Source organism: Lichenostomus cassidix, chromosome 2, assembly GCF_008360975.1.
Source record: "Lichenostomus cassidix isolate B80296 chromosome 2, HeHo_3.0, whole genome shotgun sequence".
NCBI classification, from domain to species: Eukaryota; Metazoa; Chordata; class Aves; order Passeriformes; family Meliphagidae; genus Lichenostomus; species Lichenostomus cassidix.
In genome coordinates, this window is record NC_139482.1 from 112,623,936 (window position 1) to 112,633,332 (window position 9,397).

Below are 9,397 nucleotides of genomic sequence, written 5' to 3' on the forward strand. Positions count from 1 at the left end.
AACAACTTCGTCTATGGTAGGAATTACCTCTCAACTTATATTTTTAGTCTGAGAAAATCCTAGAAAAACCTGTAATTTAAGGGATATCAGTGTCAAAAAAGTGAAAGGAGTATCTAAATGAAAATTTGTTTTTTGGCCTGTAGTGGGCTCACACAAACATTATTTTTCACCTGCATTCCTTTCAGTTTCTGAAAGGAGATAAAAGTTAAGGACTAGTATCCAGAAAACACTCTGAACAAAGTCTATTACATTTTCTTTTTCTCAGTAGTTCAAAAAGGCAAAGGAGTAGCTCAGTTCAGCTTGAGGTTATACATTTAACAAAAATGATGCAAGGACTGTAATAGCCTCTGATATCATCATAAGTGCACGGACAATGTGGCGTAACATGTACTGTGTTTTTCAAGCACAAGTCTTACTTCCAAAAGCAAAAATTAAGCCTAAAATAACATTAAACCAATAAGACAGTCTAATTGCTTAGAGACAGTTCGCGTGACCAGATTATAGTGTGTCATTTCTTTTTAGATCAGTCTCTTCTAAGTAAACAGACATCCTTCAGCATCTGAGTATTTCCCTGTGGCAGTCTGCTAAGAAAAACATGAGAAGAGAACTATGCGACATGGCTGTTTCCGCTAGCTGTGATTTATTTGAAGTCACAGGGACTCTTATCTGCCGAGATAGAGCTGCAGAGCCTGCGCCTGCTCGCTCGCTCTGAGTGGAGAGTCCATTGTTCTGTCACGGCACCGCAGAGATTGCCAAGGGTTGACCTTGACTGACCTTATCAGAGGTGGTTTTGCAAATACTGGTTTATTTCAGTAACATTCAAATAACTTTTTGCAAGTTGCTTTTTTTTTTTCTTAACACATTCCGAGCGAAAGCCCCGAGGATTGTGATTCCAAGCAGAGGGGGTTTTGAATTTCTGTGGGGTTTTTTATTTTTCATTCTCTACAGCCTTGTGCTGTCTTCTGATTCTCTGAGGACAGAGAATCACACAGAGGCTGTGCCTCAAAAAGAGAGTGTCAGCTGCTGCTCTTCTGAAGAAAAGTGTTACTGCATAAATGTGCCTTTAGAATTTTATGGAAGCATGGCCAATATTTTATTATAAAGCTTGCCTTCTTTGTTGCTGTGATATGTCATCATTACTGCAAGGTTTCAAAAATTGATCTGAATATATTTCTCCAATTCAACATCCCTTTAGACACCATTAGATCTATATAAGGATACTGTTTTCCTTCAGCGTGGTCTGAAAATCTGAGCATTTTTTCTTAATTGGTGTTTGAATTTGTCAAGAAATTAAAGGACAATAACAAATATTAAATCATTAAAAATTATCATTTTTTAATTTAGAAAATAATTTGAAAATAGATACTGTTCAATATTCAGTAGAGTGAAGATAAGAGCATGAATACATTTCACGGAGCAGCACAATATAATGTAGCAGCTGTATCCTGAAGGGGAGTGGAGGATCTGAACATACCTCCTTTGCAGCTGCAGTTGCACTCACAGAACCACAGAATCACAGAGTCACAGAATGGGTGATGTTGGAAGGGACCACATCAGGTCATCTGGTCCCACCTCTCTGCTGCTAGAGCACATGGTACAGGATTGTGTTCAGATGGTTCTTGAACATTCCCAGTGAGGGAGACTCCACAACCTCTCTGGACAATATGTTCCAGTGCTTGGTCACCTGGACAGTGGAGAAGTTCTTCCTTACGTTCAGGTGTAACTTCTTGTGCATCAATTTCTGCCCATTGCCTCTTCTATTGGTTGGCACCACTGAGAAGAAGTGCAAAGTAACTGATTTGACTAAATTTGCTTAAGAGAAGAAAAATTAGTGGGTCACTTATTCTTTAACTTGACCAATGTAAGCTTTTCTTAAAAAAAAAAAAAATTATCTAATTATAATTTATCTATCTAATTTCAGTGTTCCACATAATGGAACTTTGATGCACTCTTTCTTATATTTTATTGAAAGAATTTGAAAATAGCAGCAATATATTTTACAATTCTGTCTGTGGTCATGTATTCATCTCACAGACTTCCTACTAGCAAATATTTTTATGGCTTTTGGTAATTAATTATAACTTGATTAAAAATTAATGACTTCAATAAAAAGTATTTTATTAAATTAAAAATACATACTCTTGCTACTGAACATTTAATTAAAAGGAAGTAGTAAGTTTTGTTTTTATATAATTTTTAGTCAATATTACTGTGTGGAGAAAAATCTGTGCTGATAATGTTTGGGGCTTCATTTAGACAAGGGAAAAGAGTGATATATGGAAATTTGGTGGTGATACCAGCTAATACAATTTGATTATTTTTGAAGGAGATGGACATTGCCTTTCTATTTTTAATTGAGCATATGTCAAAAAATCTTTATCAACCTACTGTCAATTTTTGGTACTACTTGAGATTAGAAACAGGTGCTATGACAAAATTACAATGCAGAAATACCAGCTGGAAATCTTCATTGAAAAATCATGGATTTAATTGGCTTAAAATTCTATATATGTATAAGATTCTTTAGTAAAACACCAATTCAGCATATGAGGGAGTTCAGAGGAATAATTTCTAAACCAAGATAAAATGAGAGGGAAACAACAGGCCTGGGAATATATAAGGAAGACACCAGAAAATGACTTTTTAATCTAAAAGATATAAAAATAACTGAAGATATTTGAGTGGAGCTTATCTGTGGGTGTAGGTGTATGTTTGTGTATCTACACATAGTCAGACATAAACATGCATATGCAATCCATTATAACATTTATATATACATAAGGGTAAATGCAGAAATGGCAAAACCAAGTACCCCGGAGAGCTATGGTAACAGAAGTGGTGACTGACTTCAGCTTAAATCTCAGTGTGGAAATCCTGGGTTGATACGAGGAACATACCTTTAGTTCCCTTTTTCACATCTAGTGCTGCAAGTGTGACAGCCAAATAAAAGTCAGTAGTACTTGTATTTTCTCAGACCTTTTGCTTGTACCTACAGTTAACACAGCTGAGTCAGACTTGTGCTGGGGATTCAGGCACAGTGGTACAGTGTGGAGGTGGCTGGGTTGTTTCATCCAGGAATCCCCAGATTTGAGTTAGGTATTTTAGCCTCTGAATCCTGGGCAGATACAGAGCCTTTAGATCACGGTCTATACTTGGCATTATTTTTATGTCTGTCAAAGAATTGGGGATCTAAACCCAAGCTTAAAATTAGGTGTGTCTTGCCACTGGGCAGTTGTAGCTGTGAAGTCTGTTGTGGAATGTTGTGCACTGATAAGTCTTTATATACAATTTGGACAGGAGGAGGAGTATTGAGCTAGTTCACTGACTTGGAGGCTTAGATATACAGACTTAAATCCTTGCTCTGGCTCAGGCACTGAACTGGATCTCTAGAGTGGTAAGAGAGCTCTTTACTAGCCAGAGGGATGGAGGACAGAAAGAGCTGGCTGCCTGGGCCATGAGAGGGGATGGTCAGGTTTCTTCAGGCAAGACTGGCAAAGCAGTGATGAGCTGTGCATTGCACCAAAGATAAGACATTAAGCAGCTTAGTGTTGTCAGAGCTGGCATAGTTGTACACGTGCCCAGCAGCAAGGCTGTGCTCTTAGCAATTTGGGAGCCTCAGGAACCTGGGCACCTACAGGAGTAGGCAGCAGATCAGAGCAAGTGTTTGAAGATGTAATTTTTTTACTTTAAAACTTTTTAATTTTGTAGGAGGCAAAACTGTACAATGTCTAAGTCTTGTCTTTTTCCCCTTTTGGCCTCAATATATGAACTCTAAAAAGAGCCTCTGAATGCCATCAAGGGAATAAAAGCAGATCCTAGCAAAAGATTTTATTATGTCCTCCAGAAGTAACCAAAAGATGTGTCCCCCACAGTCACTTATGCAGCTGGAGGCTTCTTGAGTTTATGCTTCACAATGTCTCCACAAAAAAAAAAGTTGTCAAGGCCATTACATGGAATTTCAGATAGATAAACTGAGGCATATGGTAAGGTAAACTAATAGCAACTTGACCAAGGAACTCATGTTCTGCATGCTTAATCCTTTGGCCGTGTTTTTTGGGAAATGCAAAGAATAATAGTTATAAACTAACAGATTGTTAAGAAATACAAGAAGGGTAAAAAATCATTAAAAAGAGATTGTGTGACAACCCTAGCTGTCTTAATAAGGAAATTTACAGTAAAACAAGAAGATTTTATAACCAATACAGTAAGAAATCAATCTTTAATTAGCTGACATCACTGATTAGATCTGGAGTTAGTTATAACATGACCATTTTACAAATCACAGTGTGTTAAGGTTGGTACATAGATGACAGCATTATTAATTTGGTGAAAATGCTGGGAGGGTCATGAAAGCAAATATACAAGGAAGAAAAGAAATTTTTTGAAATGTTGTAGAAGAAGAAAACTAGGGACAGTGAAAAATTTCTAATCACTTTTTTCCAGTTTAAAGAATTTGAGATGCTCTGTAAGCATTCACATATCTCTGCAGTGACTTGTGTAAATGTAAGGCAAACAAAAATAATGTAGTCCAGGATGGCTCTTTTTTCAGCTATTCATACTCAGAAAAAAATAAGAACACGTCTGACCCTTCCCTTCAATTAGTATATACAACAGAGCAGAAGGCAAGTGTAGCTAGTTAAATATATCTGAAGCAAGAAAATAAGCAAAACAAATCTGAGAATGGTTGTGCATTTAAATTTGAGATAGGCTGTACACTCCAAAATTAAATTCTAACTCACTTAGAGATGATGGGTCAATTTGTACTTCTGCAAGGCCAGACATTTCCCATAGGATTCTGTCTACTGGATACAAATGGGTATTCAGATTTGAGTTAAGTATAGTGGCGGTCAAAAACCAGAACGACTCAAACAGGAGTTTTTCAGTTCAGCTAACCATCCAGGCAGAGTTCTCTTAAAAGCAGAACACTGGTTTGGTTTTGTTTGGTTTTCCTCCCCAGAGGCATACTTTTTTTTTCTCATTCTGCATCCTCAGCTGCTGGTTATCAAATCTCTGCTGGAGAATTTAATGAATAAAAGTCTGTGAGGATTAACTTGATAAGAAGTTCATGTATATCAAACAGTAAAATGCTGTTGTAATGCGATGGTTCAAAATCTTATCAGTAGTAACATATTAATAGTGCCACATTTTTTGGAAGGCTTTGCTGGAAAGGATGTAAACAGGCTGGGCACACTGAAGGGAACTTGACCCAGGCCCCTGCTTCTAATGTGATAATTTCCTTTTTAGCTTGATAGCAGCTTCCTAGTTCCATACCTTACTGAGCAGTCCAATTAAAAAAAACCTCAGAAGTATAAGAGGTTGCAGGGACTTGGAAATATAAAGCACATTATCAGCATTTTCTTGGGCATGAGATCAACAGTAATAGTTTAACTGGTGTTGCAACTGCCCTTTCTGAAGAAGTGACTCTTGAATGATAAAAAAACTCAAGTGTTAACTGCTGCTCCATGTGGCTCTGGCTTAAACAAAGGGTGTCATTCAAAGACCATAGGATTGCCAGGCAGGGAAGTCTGAATCGATTGCACACAGGGCTCTGACCCTGCTAGGACTGAGGATAATGCTGCAGAAAAGGTTGCTTGTGTTTCTCGGCCTGGGATGGGGGTTATCTGCTAAGGAAAAAAGAATATATCAGCAAATATGTTCACATAATTGCTAACATAATTTTCCTTTCTTAAGCATCAGTTTCCTTGATATGATAATGGTCTTGAGAAACACTCTGGACTTGTAGGAGGTGGAAAGTGTTAGGTTACATTTAGGTGCTTGTAACATTTAATCAGTTCAATTTAATTGAACTTTAGTTCAGTTACTAAAGCAAAGTCCTTAGAAAAGGAGGAGTAATTGGTCAAAATCAGAAAGAGTAGAGATAAAAATATTTGTAACAATTATTTTGATGCTGTACTTTGCTGGTCTTGTTAACTTTAAGCCTGAATAAAGCATAATTCTATTGATGCTATTTTTACTATAAAGTTGATGATTTCTTCTGTCTCTTCAGAATATATGAAGGGTTTGTTGTACTAGAAAGAAGCAGTGGGCCTTTAAGCTACATATGTCTGGACAGAAGCTTTGCAAGCCTTTTGAAGTCTGAGAGAAGTATGGGGAATTTACACTGTCAAACAGTGACACTTGATTGTCATCTTCACCAGGTCCCAAAAGTATGATCTCTTGAGTCCCCAATTCTGGTGATACCTGGAAGTTACTGATGGATTAGCTGTTTATTGAAAGTGTCTTTGCATGCACTGGAAAGTTAATGAGGTGATATTTTAAGTCCTGTAAAGAATTGCAACCCAATATAAATTCCTGCTATAAGCAGTTTAAAGACATCAGAATAGAATTTGCACTTGTTGATCCTCTGAAAAAGTGCAAACAACAGAATATTGACTAGAATACAAGTATTTTAGCTAAAACAGATTAAGGCCCTAAATAATTATATTAATATATTATTTTAAAAAGCAATGTTTATAACACAATATCTGTGGAAGATTATGTTTTAATCTTTGTTTGTACCTATGCATCTTATGAAAGTGGAACTGAAGTGGTATTTTACAGCTTCTATAAATGTTGAATTCCCTGCTAAGGAGACTAGTTAAAAACTCATTACAGCGTGTAGTGGTAGTGTCTACTGAGCAGTGCTGTTGTTACTGTTATACACAGCTAGTTTTGAGAGCTTGATGTAATCCTGATTAAGCAAATAAGCTCCAAATCAGATTATACATCTGGTGGCAATTAGATGGAACAGTTACCACCTGGGAACATAGTATTTCCACTGGAAAAAGTAAAAAAACAAATCCACACTCCGTTGTATAACTAAGATACAGCTAAACATAATCCTCCCGTCTCTTCCTGAACTATATTCACACACATTAATAACCATTGCCCTTTTTCCAACATGTAGAAATAAAGAATGCCTTGTGGATGGCAAAATTCCCTCAGACTGTCATGTTTTACTAACTATTGTTAAAGAAACTGTGGAACTATTTTCACTGTGTTATCTGATTAAAGAAAAATATGGGAGAATCTTTAGCACAAAGAGGATCAACTTGAGGAAATTAATGAACAAAACCAGGAATTTTGGATAGCTAATAATTAGAGATAGTTAATAAATAGGCTCAGAAGGTGAGTGGTAGATCCATTTTAATATATTAAAAATTTTTATCACTGAATAATTTAGTTTGGATGACTAACCTATTCTGACAAGAAGGTAGATTAGATAATCTATGTTCCCCACCCACATTTTTATTTTATGTGGTTATATGAGTCTCTTGAGCAATCTAAGTAAATAGAAAATTATACAAACAAAAGATTTAAAAGGTAAATAGTGTTTTAACATCATATAAGAGGACTTGCTGGATGAGATGTTAGACATTCTGCTCTGAACAGTGGCTGCCTGTGGTGAGCCTGGTCTGGTGATTCACATTAGCTGAGATTAAGCAAGTGGATTATGATGTTTTTTTCTGGCTGAGCATACTTGGAATAAGACTAAGGATGTTGTTTCATATGGCATAGACAACCACATGTACAATTTATAAATCTCTGAAAACAAGCTATACTCTATTTTATTTACATAGGACTGTGGGTGAGTATGATAAAATTATATGCAATGTTTACCAGCTCTATGGCATTGAAGGTATTCTTATGTATTTAGAACAAAGTGTTCCACTTAGTGTCTTTGTAGAATTTAGCTTTGTGCATAAATTTTGCATGAGTGGTTTTGTTTGTGAGAGCACAGGGAAAAGGATTAAGTTTTGATTTCTGTTTTATTTTCTTGGAGAATAAATTTCTCAACAGTTTAGTTGCCAAAATATCTTAATAGACATCCTGTTTCATATCAGATCAGCTATTTCTTAATTTTAGAATAATATAATTTAAGTATGAAAATTGATAGTATGTTTTTGATTAAATTACGCTATTACAAGGTGGTGGCCTGTAGTATGAAAAAGTAACATCTATTATAAGTTGATTGTTCATTGTTGAAATGTTTCTGTCTGTAAAATGCAATTATAAGGTACCTGGAAGATGCATAAGCAATTTTTATAAGTAATTTTTGCTATTAAAATAAATGCTAGAAACATGGTGTGCCAAATAAAGATCTGTTATCCATTTTGCTAAGGAAAACTTATTTTTTTGGTTTTGAATTCAAATTGTTTCATGTTTACATTGAAAATTGTCTATTTTCTTTCTTTATATGCATATTCTCTCTTTGTCTTGGATTTCAGTACTTCCACAATGTCAAGACTAAGTCTAATAATGATCTTTATGTAAAATATGTTGTATTTCTGTTCCAAATATTGATGCTTACATAACTGAATGTTTTACACAAGCACAAATATCTAGAACAGCTTCTGAGAGGCTAATTCCAAAGTGATTAATGTCAGTGGTCTTATGAGAAAATCCACCTATTTTATCTCTTGTAAGAGTGAATAATCAACTTGTAAAGTCAAAGGAAATTCCACTCTGTTTTCATGAAGTGAAAAGTAGGGTAGAAGAGTAGCTGATGAGCTCTGTCTGTTTGTTTCTGTCTCTGGCCATTGTTGTCAATAACCTTTTTCCACCAGAGATCCTAGACTGGATTCGCAAACTCCAGTCTTGGCAAGTTGAAATGGAGTAACCCGATGCTCAGTTGACTCAAGATCTTCTGTCATTGCTGCTTTTATCAGAGTAGAATATTTGCTCTCCAAAGAGAGTAGGAAAGTTTGTGTTGAAGCTAGCAACAAAAATGCCCTTATAGGTTTCCTCTTGGAATATCCAGCTAAGCAGGATGATGCACCAAGTATAAAATGTCCAGTTCAAATTGTGTCCCTAGTCTTAACTCACCTGTCAACTTCTCAGTATAGAAGTAAAGTAAAAATTCACTCAGCTAATGAATAGAAGTGTCAAAACAGATGAACAACTATAGCTCCTAGTGGTTTCAGTAGAAGTGGAGCTCCTCCCTCCTACAGAAAGTAATCCATTTCTTTAGCTGTCGTGGGCTGGGTTGTGTAAGTTGCTGCAACCAGCCTTGAAAATTTCTTCTTATGTATTCCTTAATTAAATGCTTTTTTCTTTTTTGTTTTCTAGGTTTTTAAAAATTTATTTATTTTAAATGGAATTGTGATTACCTAAATCAGTACATTGGAGTACATCATTCTAATGCAGACCTCTTTGGGTATTTTTCAGTTTATAGATGAGTATATTTTACTGCATCAATTATATGTTAAAAGGAGACATTTCTTCCTGTGTTCCAATCAGTGTTCAAAATAATTAACTCCTAGTGAAGGTAAAATATGTGAGCTGAAGCAGTGTTTTACTGGAAAAGCTGTAAGAACACAGTAAGACAAAATCTTATCAAATCTGACTTTATTTGAATCTTCACTATCTTGAAACATAATGTTTTCTAATCAATTTC